The 19,278-nt window shown below is 43.4% G+C and overlaps 1 protein-coding gene across 2 annotated transcripts in view; it reads left to right on the top strand.

The window, feature by feature from the left end:
* PDE10A (phosphodiesterase 10A) overlaps nt 1-19,278 on the top strand; it is a 785,858-nt gene that overhangs the window by 67,936 nt on the left and 698,644 nt on the right. The gene's annotated exons all lie outside the window — the stretch shown is intronic.

Here is a 19,278-nt window from a genome sequence, read left to right on the forward strand (position 1 = left end):
CTCACCCCAGGCTTCTATTAAAGGGTTCATTGGTATGAAAGTCAGGACAAATCCACTCAGCAGTCTGGTTCTGACCCCAGTCCTCTCTTAAAGCGATCCCCGGTATGGAAGTTAGGACCATTCCACTCAGCGCTCTGGTTCTGACCCCAGGCTGACGGGATGATGTGAGATATTAGGGGTAGTAGTCAGGTGGCTCTGGCTGATGGGATGATGTGGGATATTAAGATAAGATAAGATAATCCTTTAATCGTCCCACCATGGGGAAATTCAGAGCATTACAGCAGCAAGGCAGGAACAAGTAAATATACAGATGCATAAAGGCATTACATTGACAGTAGGTAGGTACATATACGAAAAAAAAAGATATAACCGGACTATCACAACTTTGGATCTATCAGTTCACTGTTTGGGTCGTTCTCCGTTTTGGACAGTGCTGGTTATACAGCCTAACTGCAGCAGGAAGGAAGGACTTTCGATAGCGCTCCCTCTCACATTTAGGATGAAGTAGCCGGTCACTGACAGTACTGCACATCTTTGTCACGGTCTCATGCATGGGATGGGAATCATTCTGCACCATGTAGCTCACCTTGGCCAGTATCCTCCTGTCGCCTTCTTCCGGAATTGGATCAAGGGGGCATCCCAGGACAGAGCTGGCCCTTCTAATCAGTTTGTCCAGCCTATTCCTGTCCCTGGTTGATATGCCACTACCCCAGCACGCCACACCAAAGAAGATGACTGATGCCACAGCAGAGTTGAAAAAGGATGCAAGGAGTGCCCCCCTAACTCCGAAGGCTCTCAGCCTTCTGAGCAGATAAAGCCTACTGTGGCCCTTCCTGTACACTGCATCCAAGTGATGGGCCCAGTCAAGCTTATTATTGAGGATCACACCAAGGTACTTATAGGTGTCGACTATCTCAATGTCATTTCCCTGAATGTTCACCACTACTGGTGGATTTTTTCCCTTGCGAAGTCCACCACCAATTCCTTGGTCTTCCTGGAACTAATCCTAAGGTGGTTCCTCTGACACCACTCCACAAAAGCTTGGTTAGTATCTCTGTACTCTCTTTGATCTCCTCCTGTGATGAGGCCTACTATTGCAGAGTCATCAGAATACTTCTGCAAGTAGCAGCTAGATGAGTTGCACTTAAAATCTGCAGTGTACAGTGTGAAGAGAAAAGGGGCAAGAACTGTACCTTGAGGTGCCCTTGTATTGCAGATCACAATGTCTGACACACTGTCCCGAACCTTTACAAACTGAGGTCGGTTCGTGAGGTAGTTAAGGATCCAGGTGGAGAGTTGGAGGTCCACGCCAACAAGGCCCAGCTTGTCTCTCAGTAGACCTGGCTGCATGGTATTAAAAGCACTAGAGAAATCGAAGAACATTATTCTCACAGTGTTCCCAGGTTTCTCCAGGTGAGAGAGAGTCCTATCTAGAAGGTGGATAATGGCATCATCCACACCAATGCCCAGCCTGTAGGCAAACTGGAGAGGGTCCATATCCGAGCTCACTAGAGGACGGAGACATGTGAGAACCAATCTCTCTTGTACCTTCATCAGGTATGATGTCAATGCTACAGGTCTATAGTCATTAAGGTCTTTCGGATAAGGTTTCTTCAGAACTGGTACCACACACGATAATTTCCACAGTTGTGGTACTATACTTATTCTCAGGCTCATATTGAACAGATATGTAATGATCTCACTCAGCTGGTGCCCGCAGGTTTTGATTAGCCTTGCACTGATGCTGCCAGGACCTGCAGCCTTCAAAACTTTGATCTTATCCTGTTCTTTTGCAACCTGGGTACTTGTGAAGAACAGACCCTGGCTCAGTTGACAAGTTGCAGCAGGGGGTGAGATTATTGTAACAGAGAGGTGAGAATGGTATGCAGGGGCAGGAGCAGCCAGTGTGTGATTAAATCTATTAAAGAATAAATTAAGTTCATTAAGCCCCTCTTTATCTACAACCATCCTGGAGACAGTCTGTCTATGCCCAGATATAGACTTTAGACCCTCCCAGACTTCATGAATCTTTCTCTTATAATTAGCCTTTCCCTGCCTGATTAGATTCTTCAGATCTTTCTGCACCTCTCTCAGCCTGCCCTTGTCACCTGAACTGAAGGCCAACTTCTTCTCTTTGAGAAGAGCCTTTATTCCGGGGCTGATCCATGGTTTAATGTTAGAGAAGCACCTCACTATTTTTGTGGGTACCGTGTTGTCTACACAGAAATTAATGTAGTCCGTTATACAGTGTGTGAGACCATCCATGTCATCACCATAGGAATCTTGCAGCACATCCCAAGTGGTTGTTTCAAAGTATTCTCTCAGAGCATCATCACTCTCCTCAGTCCATATCCTCACTGTGCGAGTGACAGCAGGTTCTCTCTGTACAAGTGGCTTGTACATGGGTTGGAGGTGCACTAGGTTGTGATCCGATCTTCCAAGGGGCGGTAGGGCTGACGAGGCATATGCCCGTCTCACATTGGCAAAGTACAAGTCCAATATTTTGTTGTCTCTAGTGAGGCAGGTAACATACTGTGTGCAACCGGGTAGTATGGATGCTGGAGACACATGATTGAAGTCTCCCGAAACCAGAAGGAGTGCTTGGGGGTGAAGGGACTGCATCATGCTCACTGTGGATTGTAGGACCTCAGTGGCGGCATCAGCTTTCGCAGAAGGGGGGACATATGCAGCTATCATGATTACATGCGATACTTCCCTCGGTAAATAAAAAGGTCTCATGCCCACAGCTAATAGCTCAATGTCCTTACAGCATGTTTACTCTTTGACCACGTTATGCCTAGAGTCACACCATCTATCATTCACAAATATCGCCAGCCCTCCGCCTTTCCTCTTACCGCTCTCCCTTGTCCTGTCCGCGCGAATGAGTTTAAAGCCATCCAACGAGACAACAGTGTCCGGAGTACCTTCGGTGAGCCAGGTCTCTGTAAACAGCAACATACTGCACTCCCTTAATTCCCGATGATGTCTGGTCAGCGCCGACAGTTCGTCCATCTTATTCCCGAGTGACCTCACATTGCCCATAATGACGGAGGGAAGAGCAGGTCTATAGCGCCTTCTTCTAGCTTTCCTGAGGGCTCCAGCTCTGCAACCTCTTCTCTTAGTCCTTATTTCTGGTAGAATGTCCTCTGGTCTATTAGCAGCATGCTGCCTTGCTGTATCCCTAAGCAGCAGTATAGCTTCTCTGGAGTAGACAATAGGGTCTTTTTCAGTTCCTGGATTTCCCAAAACAATAGATCCAAGTAAAAACAAGGTAAAAAGTCCATCGAAGGTCCAGGTCCTCTTATGGTTTTCCATAGTGCAATGTCCTTTGGAGTAACAATAAAAAAGAGAAAGGAAAAAATAGAGAAAAAAGGAGAGCAAAGAAGGAGCTACTGTAACAGGCTGCCACTCCAGCGGTGCCAGGAAGTGAAAAGGGGTAGTAGTCTGGTGGCTCTGGCTGACGAAATTATGTGGGATATTAGTGGTAGTAGTCCGGTAGCTCTGGCTGACGGGATAATGTGGGATATTAGGGGGAGTAGTCCGGTAGCTCTGGCTGACGGGATAATGTGGGATATTAAGGGGGAGTAGTCCGGTGGCTCTGGCTGACAGGATGATGTGGGATATTAGGGGGAGTAGTCCTCAGGGCCAGTTTTAGGCAAAGTGGGGCCCTAGGCAAAGTTTAAAATGGGGCCCCAAAAGCTAACATATTGCACATCACACGGAAGCATTTTGATTGTATTTACATGCGCTGAGTTCAGGCCGCTAAATGATCGACAAAATTGAAGAAGTCGTTAAACACTTGTTTCCCTGCCTCTTTCCACCGCCTGAGAAAGAATGATGGGGACAGAACGATCACTAATGGATCACTAAGGGTGTGTGCACACGTTGCGGTTTTTGCTGCGGATCCGCAGCGGATATGGTCCTGCGGATCAGCAGCAGTTTCCATTTCTGTTTATAGTACCATGTAATCCTATGGAAAACCAAATCCGCCGTGCACATGCCGTGGAAAATTCCGTGCAGATTTGCTGCGGTTTATTTTCCGCAGCATGTTACTTCTTTTTTGTGGAACCACAGCTGCAGTGTACGTTCCGGGACATACAAATCAATCAATCTCTCTCTCATCCGCACTGCCAAACCTCGCTAGAACCTGCATCAAATCCGCTGTACACATGCTAGGAATCCGCAGGAAAAATGCATGTGTTTTACCCTGCGGTTTCTGCCAAGAGATATGGATTCTCTGCAGAAAAAGCCGCAGACTAATCCGCAACGTGTGCACACACCCTAACAAATCACCATACAGTATCCTGTTATCAGCAGCACATCTACAGTTTACACCCCATAGTCCTCCATATAATATAATCTGCCCCATAGTCCTCCATATAGTATAATACACTCCTCAGTCCTCCATATAGTATAATACACTCCTGATAGCCCTCCATATATTAAAATACACTGCTAAGTCCTCCATATAGTATAATACACTCTCCATAGTGCTCCATATAGTATAATACACTCCTCAGTCCTCCATATAGTATAATGCACTCCTCATAGCCCTCCATATATTAAAATACACTGCTCAGTCCTCCATATAGTATAATACACTCCTCATAGTTCTCCATATAGTATAATGCACCGCCATAGTCACCCATGTAGTACAATTCACTTCCCATAGCATAATGCACTCTGTAGTTCTTCATATAATGTATTCCCCATAGTCCTCGATACAGTATAATGCAGCCCACATATAGTATAATGCAGCCACCCAAAAGAGCATAATGCAGCCCTGCCATACAATATAATGTAACCCCCATAGAATATAATGCAGCCCCCCTCTTATAGCATAATGCAGCCACCCCTTAGAGAATAATGCAGCTACCCCAGAGTATAATGCAGCCACTCCACAGAATATAATGCAACCCCCCCATAGAATATAATGCAGCCCCACCCCCCATATAGTGTAATGCAGCCCCCCATAGTATATATGACACCCTTCTCATAGGATATAATGCAGCCCCTCATATAGTATAATGTAGCCCCTCCTTAGAATACAATGTAGCCCTCCTCATATAGTATAATGCAGCCCCCATTGAATATAATAAATATAATACAGCCCCCCCATAGAATATAATGTAGCCCCCCATATTACTACTTATACGATGGACTACTTGCTAGAGATGGGGTGCACCTTACGAAGACTGGAAAGCAGGTATTTGGAAGTCGCCTTGCTACACTTGTAAGGAGAGCTTTAAACTAGAACAACATGGGAAGGGAAGCAAAAGACCAGAAAAAGCCATACATCTGAAAAATGCTATTGAGAACTCTGCTATTAGAAGTGGAAAGGAAGAACAAAGACGAAAGAATCTAATTAAAAAAAATATTGGAGAAGGAGAAACCAATCACAAACTAAAATGTTTCTATACTAATGCACAAAGCATGGGCAACAAACAAGGAGAATTGGAACTACTAACACAGGAAAAGAAATATGATGTCATTGGAATCACTGAAACTTGGTGGGACAATACACATGATTGGAATACAAGACTAGAAGGATACAACTTATTTGCAAGAAACAGACTTGATAAACGAGGAGGGGGTGTCGCATTGTATGTTAGAAATGCGTATATCTGCACAGAGATTGAAGCTTCAGAGACTGGGAGTTCTGTGGAAACTGTTTGGGTAAGAATACAAGGACAGAACAATGGAAAGGACACCATTGTAGGCATTTACTACAGGCCGCCTGTGCAAGCTGAAGATATGGATGAACTCTTTATGCATCAAATGGCCAAGTTCTCCAAAAAATATGACATAGTTGTCATGGGAGATTTCAACTATCCAGACATTTGTTGGGAATCTCTCTCAGGCAAAACTAACAGGTCAAGGAAATTCTTATCCTCTCTTGCTGACAACTTTATCTTCCAAAAGGTAAAGGAGAAAACAAGGGGAACTGCTACCTTGGATCTAATCCTTATAAACAGGGAGGAAATGGTTGAGGAGGTAAAAGTGGCTGGGACCCTAGGAGGTAGCGACCATGCTATTTTAGAATTTTGGATAACTAGAGGCGGAAGACCTGTGAAGACTCAGACGTCAAGGTTAGATTTCAGAAAGGCAGATTTTAAGGGATTCAAAAAGAGAATTGGAGGGATCCAATGGCTGGATATCCTTAAAGACAAAAATGTCCAGGAAGGATGGGAAATCTTGAAAAATGAAATTCTCAAAGCACAGTTGTTAACAATTCCGAAAAGAGGGAAGAATAGGAAGCATTTAAGGAAACCAGGATGGATGAACACAGAACTTAAGCACATGCTAAAAAGGAAGCAAAAAATGTTTATAAAATGGAAAGAAGGAGGCATATCTAAAGAAGAATATAATGCTGTCTGCAGAACCTGCAAGGCACAAATCAGATTATCTAAAGCTGAAAATGAATTGAGGCTTGCAAGAGATGTCAAAAGCAATAATAAAGGATTTTGGGGATATGTCAAAAGTAAAAGAAAAGTCAAAGATGCTATAGGATTTTTACAGGATGAAAATGATGAAATGGTAAGACAGGATGTTGAGAAGGCTGAACTTTTAAATTCCTATTTTGCATCTGTTTTCTCTCAGAAAGGAAATGTAACATCAACTGTTATTCACTGTCCTATTAAGGGAATAGAAGAATCCAGGATATCTATAAACAGAAAGATAGTGAGGAAACACTTAGCTAACCTAAATGTATTCAAGTCTCCAGGTCCAGATGAATTACACCCCAGAGTACTGAAGGAGATAGCAGAAGAAATTTTTGAACCCCTCTCCATAATCTTTGAAAATTCTTGGAGAACAGGAGAAGTGCCAGAAGACTGGAGAAGAGCAAATGTTGTTCCTATCTTCAAAAAGGGGAAGAAGGTGGACCCAGGCAACTATAGGCCGGTGAGTCTGACTTCTATACCAGGAAAGATCTTTGAACAAATTATTAAACAACATGTATGTCAATACCTGGATAAGAATGAAGTGATTAAACAGAGTCAGCATGGGTTTGTAACTAATAAGTCATGTCAGACTAATTTAATTTCCTTCTATGATGGTATTACTGATTGGGTGGATCAAGGAAATGCTGTAGATATAGTATATCTTGACTTCAGCAAAGCATTTGACAAAGTCTCTCATACAATCCTTATTGAAAAAATGACTAAGTATGGAATGGACAAGGCAACTGTTAGGTGGATTCATAACTGGCTTAGTGATCGGACCCAAAGAGTGGTCGTAAATGGCTGCACATCCAGTTGGAAGAATGTCTCAAGTGGGGTACCACAGGGCTCTGACCTGGGCCCTGTATTGTTCAACATCTTTATCAACGATTTAGATGAAGGAATTGAGGGTAAACTGATTAAATTTGCTGATGACACAAAGCTAGGAGGGATAGCTAATACTAGAGAAGAGAGAGAGAGGATTCAAAAAGATTTAAATAAACTGGAGAAGTGGGCAGCAACTAACAGAATGGTTTTTAACAGGGAGAAATGCAAAGTACTACATCTGGGCAATAAAAATGAAAAAAGCATATATAGAATGGGAGGAATAGGGCTAAGTGACAGCACATGTGAAAAAGACTTGGGTATACTAATAGATCACAGACTGAATATGAGTCAACAGTGTGATGCAGCAGCAAAAAAGGCAAATGCAATTCTAGGATGTATTAACAGAAGCATACAGTCTAGATCACGTGAAGTCATTATTTCCCTCTACTCCTCTTTGGTCAGACCTCATCTGGAATATTGTGTCCAATTTTGGGCACCACATTTTAAAAAAGACATCAACAAACTGGAGCAAGTTCAGAAAAGAGCGACCAGAATGGTGACCGGTCTGCAAACCCTGTCTTATGAGGAAAGGTTGCAGGATTTGGGAATGTTTAGTTTGCAAAAGAGAAGACTGAGAGGAGACTTAATAGCTGTCTACAAATATCTAAAGGGCTGTCACATTGTAGAAGGATCAACTTTATTCTCATTTGCACAAGGAAAGACTAGAAGCAATGGAATGAAACTGAATGGGAGGAGACACAGATTAGATATTAGAAAAAACTTTTTGACAGAGTGATCAATGAGTGGAACAGGCTGCCACGAGAAGTGGTGAGTTCTCCTTCAATGGAAGTCTTCAAACAGAGGCTGGACAGACATCTAACTGGGATGATTTAGCGAATCCTGCTTTGAGCAGGGGGTTGGACCAGATGGCCCAGGAGGTCCCTTCCAACTCTACGATTCTATGATTCTATGATTCTATGATATAACACAGCCTCCCCCTATAGAATGTAATGCAAAATGTACTCCCCATGGTATATAACACAGCCGCATAGTATATAGCCCAGCACCACATGGTATACAGCCCAGCCCACCATGGTATGCAGCACAGCATGGTATATAGCCCACCATGGTATAATACAGCCCACCATGGTATACAGGCTGTATACCATGCTGGGCTGTATATCATGGTGGGCTGTATAATACAGCCCAGCATAGTATACAGTCCAGCATGGTATATAGCCCCCAGAATGGAATAATACAGCCCAGCATGGTATAATACAGCCCAGTATGGTATATAGCCCCCCAGAATGGAATAATAGAGCCCAGTATGGTATAATACAGCCTAGCATGGTATATACCCCCCAGAATGGTATAATACAGCCCAGCATGGTATATAGCCCCCCCAGAATGGTATAATACAGCCCAGCATGGTATAATTACAGCACAGCATGGTATATAGCACCCAGAATGGAATAATACAGCCCAGTATGGTATATTGCCCCCCAGCATGGTATAATACAGCCCAGCATGGTATATAGCCCCCCCAAATGGTGTAATACAGGCCAGCATGGTATAATACAGCCCAGCATGGTATATAGCCCCCCCAGAATGGTATAATACAGCCCAGCATGGTATATAGCCCCCCCAGAATGGTATAATACAGCCCAGCAAGGTATAATACAGCCCAGCATGGTACATAGCCCCCCCAGAATGGTATAATACAGCCCAGCAAGGTATAATACAGCCCAGCATGGTATATAGCCCCCCAGAATGGAATAATACAGCCCAGCATGGTATAATACAGCCCAGCATGGTATATAGCCCCCCAGAATGGTATAATACAGCCCAGCATGGTATATAGCCCCCCCAGAATGGTATAATACAGCCCAGCAAGGTATAATACAGCCCAGCATGGTACATAGCCCCCCCAGAATGGTATAATACAGCCCAGCAAGGTATAATACAGCCCAGCATGGTATATAGCCCCCCAGAATGGAATAATACAGCCCAGCATGGTATAATACAGCCCAGCATGGTTTATAGCCCCCCAGAATGGTGTAATATAGCCCAGCATGGTATATAGCCCCCCAGAATGGTATAATACGGCCCAGCATGGTATATAGCCCCCCAGAATGGTATAATACAGCCCAGCATGGTATATAGTCCCCCCAGTATGGTATGATACAGCCGAGCATGGTATATAGTCCCCCCAGAGTGGCCCCACAGTCCAGTACTCACACTGATTTAAAAAACAAAACAAAACAAAAAAACCTCTCCTCGCCTTCTCCTAATGCCTGCGCTGCTGGCTGCTCCTGTCTCCTCCTGCACTGTCTGGCACACAGTGAGAGCGCGATGACGTCATCGCGCCCCCGCTCTGTCAGAGGCAGAGCGGGGAATGATGGGAGATGGAGCGTCAGCTGACACTCTCTCCTCCATCACTGCCTCCTTCAGTGCGGCGGTGGCGGCAGGGGCAAGCGGGCCCCCCTACCTCACAGGGGCCCCATAGCGGCTGTGCAATGTGCCCCGCTGGCTGGCCTGGTCTGCCTGCCCATAATACCGGCCCTGATAGTCCGGCATCTGTGACGGGATGATGTGGGATATTAGTGGTAGTTGTCTGGTCCCCCTTGCTGATGGGATGATGTGGGATATTACAGTGAATGTGGCTATGCGGAGTGGGCGGGGCTCTACACTCAGCTTTATATATATATAGATATAATCATTATAATTTGTTATAACTGACCGTAGTTAGTTATTATGCCCAGGCAGCTTCTGGCTCTTCAGCTAGTAATATATAAACATTATTTTGCTCCTGTGCTGTCTGAAACTGTGTAAGGCATTTCTGTTTCAACAAACAGAATCAGCTTACAGGTGAAAGCATCGCTGAACTGCACCAATTGTTAGAAAATGTAGTAGCAGTTTAGAATATTGATTAAGAGACAGACTTGTGTGTGGTGTCTGAAATTAAGCTCTTTGTAGGAAACTTTAAGGGAACTTGTCAGGTGTGATAACGCTATATAGGGTTAATCTGCAGGATAATAGCGTTATGAAGAAATGCAAACATTTTATGAACACCCACAACTAGACAAAGATCTATTCCCTGCCCACCACTGACTCCTCCTGCTTTATGGACAGCTCCTTTGACTGACGTCATGCAGCATAGAGGCTGTCAGTCAAGCAGGAGGAGCCGGTGTTGGGCAGAGAATAGTGCTGGAGTGACGGAGGCTTCAGATCTACCATAGCTCTTCAGCCTCCAGCCTCAGTCATAGCTTCTCAGCCTCCAGTCTTAGTTTTCAGCTTTCAGCCTCCAGCCTCATTGCAAATCAAGTCAAACGTTTATTTCTCAATAATGGAGAAATAGACTGGCCATGTAAAGGTATTACCGAACTTGTCTTTGAAAGAGTTACATGCAGATATAGATGATTTTGGAGGGTAAATGGTACTAGCGGAAGTAGATGATCATAATTTAGTTAAGTTGAATACTGAATTACCACAAAAGGAAGTTTATTAGATATATACATTGAATACAACTAATCCAGAAGACATGACTAAACATTTTAATTTTAGAGTTTTTCTCTAGGAATCCATATGCAGTAGACAATGAATTTTTTTGGTGGGGGGAAGTTTCCATAATTGTGTGCACTGTTAATTTCACGTAACTTTGGGCATTAGGTTACTTAAACATAGATATACATTAGTGGTGTATATCTTTTGAAGAAGTATTTATTCGTATTATATTTATGATGGCATTGTGTTATTTATATCAGGAGAACCTCTAAGGTGAACCCACTGCCATCTAGTGGTGAACCTGAATAATTTATTTGTGATTTTATTACCTGTTTTTTAGATAGGCAGTGGATATCAAGCAGTATATTGCTGTTCATGAAGTACGATATCATGAGTTAACTGCTTGAGAAATGGGTGAGAAATGGTTGGTCCCCAAAGGTTGCAACAGGCAGACATTTAGTCCCTAATAAGCATCTCTGCTGAACACGGCTAAAATGAAGCCCTGATTGACTTGTCTAAATGGATTAATTTCACTGTAGTTCACTTCCACAGAGTTTAGCCCCTTTCCGACCTTAGACATAACCATATGTCCCTGTGAGCTGGGTCTTATTGACCTGGCACATATGGATACGTCTCATCTTTAATGCGGCACCATGTAAACCTCATGGTGGGCCAAACAAATTTGTACGTCCAACAATTTTTGTCACAAAACAGCTTGTCATCATTTTCTAATGTGACTCCTGTAGACACAGTAGAAATTATGACGTTATGGGGCCTGGTTCTCTACATGGGGTTAGTAAAGAAGCCAGAACTTCGGTAATATTGAAGTGTTGTTGTTTTGTATAACACTCCAGTGTTCCAAATGGTCATGACATGGAAACGATTTGAGGCCATCCAGAAATTCTTGTATTATAATGATATAGCTCAATGTCCTCCCAGAGGTGACACCAATTTTGACTGTCTTTTCAAAGTTTGTCCAGTCACTGATCACTTCTGCAACAAGTTTGCTGAGGTGTACGTGCCCCAAAGAGACATTTGTGTGGATGAGTCCCTAATCCACTTCAAGAGGAAATTCAAATTCCTGCAGTAAGAGGGCCATGTACGGAATTAAGCTGTACAAACTCTGAGTACCTCAGGGTACACACACAGGTTTAGAGTTTATGAAATGTAGGACACCCGGATTTAACCCCCTGAATGTCCCCCTGTCCTGGGAGTGAGTGGAAGAATTGTGTGAGATTTGGTGCATCCACTGCTGAGTCAAGGATATCACCTCTATGTGATAATCTATATAACTTTTATGCCAGCATCCCATTGTTCAAGTCCCTCTCTGCACATGCTACCGCAGCCTGCGATACAGTCTGCAAAAATCAGAGAGGCCTCCCTTAGGCTAGTTTCACATTTGCGCTTTATAGCACAGCGACGGCCTGCGCACAGCCGCCGCTAAGCCCCGCCCCCTCCCGGCTCCCTGCCCACCCCATCCGGTCATCGCCTCCTACTAGCGCACATGGGCGCTTGCGATCTGCGCACCTTATCTTTAGCATAGGGTGCGCAGATCGTGCGCTGGCCGTGCGCTAGCAGGATTTTGCCGTGCGCTGCGCACTTTTGAAGGTGCGCCGTGCACGCCGAAATGCAACATGCTGCGTTCGGCGCACACGGGCGCACCTTCAAAAGTGTGCAGCGCACACCAAAATCCTGCTAGCGCACGGCCAGCGCACAATCTGCGCACCCTATGCTAAAGATAGGGTGTGCAGATCGCAAGCGCCCATGTGCGCTAGTAGGAGGCGATGACCGGAAGGGGTGGGCAGGGAGCCGGGAGGGGGCGGGGCTTAGCGGCGGCCGTGCGCAGGCCGTCACTGCGCTATAAAGCGCAAATGTGAAACTAGCCTTAGACGCTAATTGGGCAACCGCTCAGAAAAGGTGAAAACAAAGACCAATGTAGTGACAACAAGATGGTGGTCAAGTACAAAAGGGATGTCCTTTTCTTGACCACCATACATAGTGACGGCAGCATCCCCAGCACTGTATATGGTACCTCTACACAGATCTGCAAACTGGACTGTGTACTGGGGTACAACAAGAACATAGGGGGAGTTGATCTTTCTGATCAAGTCCTCCAGCTGTACAGTGCCATGAGAAAGGCCAAGAAGTGGTACAAGAAGCTGGATGTGCACATTGTACAGATGGCAATGTGCAATGCTTTGGTGATATCACAATGTGCAGGCCAGTGCATCATACCTTCAGTTCCAAGATGTAGTGATCAAGGCCCTACTCTTTGGAACTGAAGGTGCTCGTTTCGTGCCAGGTTAACATTTCCCTGGGGAGGTCACTCAAAGCACAAAAAAAAGGAAGGTCGCAAAAGAGGTGCTGAGTGTGTTACAGAAAGGGGATACGCAAGGACACAATTTACCAATGCGACACCTGCTCCGACAAACCTGGTCTGTGTATGAAAGAGTGCTTCAGACTGTAGCACACATCCCTGGACTACTAAATTCATTTCTGACTGACACCATTCATGTATGCTAACCTGAAGTACACTACACAACTCACAAATGCCAACATGACGAACTCTATACTATTTAATAGAATACAGATTCTCCAATCAAACATATTTGAAAATAAATTTCAACAAGCAGTGCAATGCACAAATAGCGCCCAAAAATATGAAAAGTAGGACCAACTCATTTGAAAATGTGAAACAAAGAGGAAGAAGAGTCCAAAGCTACATGAAAAATTGTCATTTTTTATTCAATAATCAAGAGAACAGGATAAAATATCAGACAGGAATGTAGTCAAGAGAGGATAGTGATCGAGATACCCAGAACCAGAACAACCTGATTAACAACAATGGGAGTCACTCATAAGTAATGGGTTGAAGGTTAAAGTAACTAAAATGATATCATGTGCCAGGGGTGTTTATCATATAAAGTGCCCAAATTGATATACAAGTACTGCTAATTATGCCAGAAACATCCCTGAAAAAGAAGCTGAATGGGAATGTAGAATGAGTACCAAGGCCCATAAAGCTCAAACATCAAACAGTAATAGCCTGGGGATTGTCTGGCACAATGCGCATAAGTGAAAGCAAGTTATTGCACACTAACACGGAAAATAGAAAAATAAAGTTTCATAACCTCACAAATGTACCCATCATGACAAAACCTCACTGGAGTGAATCAGGAAAACCCCAACGCACGTTTCGCGGCAAGTCAGCTTCCTCGGGGGAATTATTTTCACTGCTTTACGTTATAAACTTCTGTGAAGCAAGTGAGGGATCAATGTGCTTACCACATATTTAGATAAGTTCCTTGAGGGGTCTAGTTTTCAAAATGGGGTCACTTGTGGGGAGTTTCCACTGTTTAGGCACATCAGGGGCTATCTGAATGTGACTTGGCATCCGCTAATTATTCCAGCAAATTTTAAATTCAAAAAGTCAAATGGCGCTCCTTCACTTCTGAGCTCTGCCATGCGCCTAAACAGTGATTTTCCCCCATATATGGGGTATCGGTATGTTCAGGAGAAATTGCAGTACAAATTTTGGGGTTAATTTTTTTTCCTGTTACCATTGTGAAAATGAAAAAAGGTGGGTCTAAAGTTTAATTTAAGTGAAAAAAGTTAAATGTTCATTTTTTTCTTTTCACATTCCATTAATTCCTGTAAAGCACCTGAAAGGTCAATAAACTTCTGTAATGTGGTTTTTGAGCAGTTTTTCGAATGGTGTCACTTTTGGGTATTTTCTGTCACTTTCAAATGTGATGTGGTCCCTAAAGCATTGTTTTGTAAATTTTGTTAGAAAAATTAGGAATTGCTGGTCATCTTTTAACCTGTATAACTTCCTAACGAAAAAAAAATTGTTTAAAAAATTGTGCTGATGTAAAGCAGACATATGGGAAATGTTATTTATTAACTAATTTATGTGACATATCTCTCCTAAGGGCATAAGAATTCAAAGTTTGAAAATTGCTAAATTTTCAAAATTTTCAGCAAATTTATGTTTTTTGCACAAAAAACGCAAGTCATATCAAATACATTTTACCACTATCATGAAGTACAATATGTCACGAAAAATATTCTCAGAATCACCACTTTTGAATTGCTTAAAAAAGATTTGGGTGCATTTTCTCCCATTGCAGCTTATAAAAATTAAACATTTGAGCCGAAAGCAACATTTTAGCTGAAAGAATTTACTGTAAGTTTTTTCTTTTTTGTATTCCAGTTTACATTATATGTGGCGCCCCTGAGGGTTCAGTCGCCACAGAGGTACTGCACCTCCTCCTGAGGTGTGGTACCCCACTATTCAGGTAAGATGGAGACACCTGACCACACTCCAACACCTGCATCCCACACAACATAGTAGTGTAGCAAAGCACCCTTTGGTGGCTCCCTGCTTGGAACACGAAGCGTGCTGGGAGGCAGGTGGAGTTTAGTTTGTACTAAAAGAGCGGGAAGAGGATAGGATTTGGTCAGTTAGTCACAGGAGTCTGACGAGGTCAGTCTGTGAAAGGAGATGCCCTGAGTGGGATGGATGAAGGAAGTGCTGTCCACTGGCACAGGAGAGGAACATTAATAGAAAGCCTGACTCTCCATAAGAAGGAAAGAATTAGTACGGAACGTGAGGAGAAGAAGAGAACCAAGGATCAGGGTTAGAGGAGAACCCTTCCCAAGTTCTAAGCGCAAGGCCGGGGTCTGGTCCCCGAGGTTGTATGGATACTAATGGTCCTGCAGCAGACACCAGAGGAATAGATGTTGTCACCGCTTTATTCCCACACCAGACTTGGGGGCACAACAGCAACGCAAGAGAGCCGGGACTAGGTAGTAAGGAGTTCCCAAAGCAGGCTACAGCTGTCTGCCGTACAAGTAGAGTTCATAGAAACATCTGACAGGAGGAACTCCAGTGTAACTCAGTACTGTGAGTACTTCACTAAAGGCGCTAAGAGGGAGACGTTCAGAAAAGGCACAAATGTTGCAAAGGAGTACTTCATTTTGCCTGGAAGTTGGCTGAGCTCCTGACCCGGAGGACACGGCACGGATGCGGGCTCTTGTGCCACAACAGACTGTGAGTAAAGCTTTGGAACTACATGCCCTGGTGTCCTCCACTTATTCCAGCGTCAACCTGCCCGGCTTTACTACCTCCCCTGCACCCGACACTACACCATCTAAGTGTCACTTCTCCTACTCTGCCCTGGGACTGCAGCCTTGCCTGTGGAGGGCTATAACATCATTGCTGCACCACACCATCTGTCCCAGAGGATCTGTCTGCAGCGTCGGCTCAACATCTTCATTTCCGAACACCACAGGTGGCATCACGACTCATTCATTCTAATCATCATAAGCATACTGAACATTATTCCCCTTTTACAATGGGCGCCCAGGGCCACGGGCCGCGTCCCAGCTGCCGTGACATCTCCCATTGAAACCAACCGGTACCGAGTACCCCACGGCCCTGGGAGGGCGACCCATATACATGATATGAAGCTCTAGAAGAATTACCAAAATTCTTGAATGCGGCTTAGACAACTTCGAAGGATGCCGTTTACAAAATGATATCATTTTTTGGGAAGGCTTTCTTAAATATAGGCCCCTCAAAGTCATTTTAAAACTGTAAAAAAAATAGATTTTGTAATTTTTGTTGAACAAATGAAAATCTGCTGCTAAACTTTGAACCCATCTGGCATCATAATAAAATAAAAGCTTTTCAAAAATTGTGCTGATGTAAACTAGATATATGGGAAATGCTATTTATTAATTATTTTGTGTGGTGTAGTTATCTTTTATAAGGGCATAACAATTGAAAGTTTGAGAATTGTACATTTTTCAAAATGTTCACCAAATTCCGTATATTTTCAGAAATAAACGTAAATTTTATCAACCTAAAATACTACTATTGAGAAATATAGTATGTCACAAAAAATAATCTTATAATCACTGACATATTAGAAGACTTCCACATAAAAAAGGGGCTCTGTCAGGAAGATTAAAACTGGCTTCAGGGGTACGGGGATATGTCATCTTGTATAATCTAAACATGTATACCTACGATAAGAACCAGGCAATACAGCATGCATAGTTACATACTGTAAACAGGTTGAAAAATGACCTAGGTTCATCAGGTTCAAACTTTCCCCACCAATTGTACATTTTGTATCTAAACTAACTATAACCTGCAATGTTATGTGTATTGAGGAAATCGTCCAGCCCTTTTTTAAAAGCTGTTATAGTGTCTGCCATTTCTACCTCTTGTGGTCGGCATTCCACAGTCTGACTGCACTAGCTGTAAAGAACCCTTTCCTATTTAGCTGCCGGAATGGCTTTTCTTCCACCCGTAATGAGTGTCCCCTAGTCCTTAGTATGGTCTTTGGAAGGAATAAGTCATGCTCCAGTCCTCTGTACTGACCACACATATATTTATACATATAAATGAGATCTCCTCTGATGCGTCTTTTTTCTAAGCTAAACAAGCTCAACTTTTCCAACCTTTCATCATATGAGAGGCCTTCCATCCCTTGTAATAATCTAGTTGCCCGTTGTTGAACTGATTCTAACATGTGAATATCCTTTTTAAAATGTGGAGCCTAAAACTGGATCCCATATTCTAGATGTGGCCTCACCAGTGATTTATAAAGTGGTAATAATACGTTGAGGAAAAAAATATTTAGTCAGCCACCAATTGTGCAAGTTCTCACCACTTAAAAAGCTGAGAGAGGCCTGTAATTGACATCATAGGTAGACCACAACTAAAGGGCTTAGCCATCTGGTTGGTTTAAGTAAATGCTTTACACCTATAAGGCATTTAGGTAAAATGATAATAGTGGAAGTGCTTCACACAAATATTGGAACCTGCCTCCATGTATCCCCTTTCTTGTGGGCTAAGGTTGTGCTACATATTTTATTATTTTGATAGTCACTTAACCTGCCACTAGTGGGCAATGTAGCACAGTCTTTACACAGTGATGTTATGGGCAGTGAGAATGACTAGTTGTATAATAATTATATTATCAGTACTGTATTTACATATAATACACCAAACCAAATTAGCAGTAATAGATTATAAAGAAGATACACCTATGATGGAAAGACTATGTTGTCTAGGGCAGTGACAACCAGTCACGCATTTTGACAAGGCCTTCAAAGGTTTACGTAAGTGACTGAACTAGACTAGAAAAAAGTAGTGGACAATTACTTTAAGTTGATGATATTTAAAGTCTGTGCTTTGCCATGAAACTTGTAGAAAAATAGTTTGGGTTCCCTGATTATCCACAAATTAAAACTGCTTTTGATACACTTACCAGTTTAAAATGTCCAGGAACGGTCCTGATTCTCATGCTCTTTAATGTCTTCTTTCATGTGGCTGTAACTGTGTTATGATTGAGTCACCGTAGGAGGCAGACACAAAAATAGAAGCTACGTCCAGAAAACCAGAGAAGTTGGCAACTATCAGATTGCAGACCTCTGAACCTATCAACACAACTAGCAGTAGCCATGGGGGGTTCCTACGATGCCCTAGACCCCTTGATAACAGCCGGAGCGCTAAATAGCATAAAGACAGAAAAGGAAATCTAAACTGCCCCAGAGCAGACCCCAAAGTAAAAGGCAGCCCCCAACATATAATGATGGTGAAGCAAGATGAAAAAACACTCACACAGATAGAAAGATAGACTGAGCAAAGACGGGGCCCAAGCTAACTTAAACAGAACAGGAAAGGAAGGTTGCTGTCTGCAATCTGCCAAAACCCTATCAAAGACATAAGCCAACAAGCTGATATGAAAAAGACCCTGAAGCAGCTAGGCTTCAAAAACTAAATCAGCACTCAGGTATTTTCAGAAGACAGAGCTAAAGGAATTCAGCACACCCCAGCAGGGAATGGCAGAAATCCAGAAAAACAAAGCAAAACAAAGTCAAAGCAAGAATGCAAAAAGCCAAGCAGAAAACTTAGCTTTAGAAGAGCAGGAATTCAGACTGGTCTCCAAGGATCCCACAGAGAAATCACCCGCAGGGCAGAAGGGCGTCGGCAGCCTTATATCCAGTCAGTAACTCCACTCAGCCAGTCATCATAATCAGACTCAGGTGTTTGATAATCAGGCTCACTACCTTTCTTTAGCAGAAGAGGGAGTTCCTCGGGCCTCAGTAGTGAAGGGGAAAATGAACTCACAACAGTACCTCCCCCTTGAGGAGGGGTCACCGAACCCTCAACCACGCCACCAGGGCGATCAGGGTGAGCCCGATGAAAGGCACGCACCAATCTTTTGGCATGAATATCAGAGGCAGAGACCCAGGAATTATCCTCCTGACCATAACCCTTCCACTTAACCAAATACTGGAGTCTCCGTCTAGCCAGACGGGAATCCAGTACTTTCTCTACCTCATATTCCATGTTACCTTCAACCAATACAGGGTCTGGAGGTGCCACCCCCGGAACAACAGGTTCAACAAACCTCTTCAACAAAGATTTATGGAACACATTATGGATTTTAAATGTGACAGGAAGAGCCAAACGAAAAGAGACCGGATT

The sequence above is a fragment of the Dendrobates tinctorius genome, unplaced genomic scaffold (genome assembly GCF_039654945.1).
Source record: "Dendrobates tinctorius isolate UK_male_01 unplaced genomic scaffold, ASM3965494v1 ptg000293l, whole genome shotgun sequence".
NCBI classification, from domain to species: Eukaryota; Metazoa; Chordata; class Amphibia; order Anura; family Dendrobatidae; genus Dendrobates; species Dendrobates tinctorius.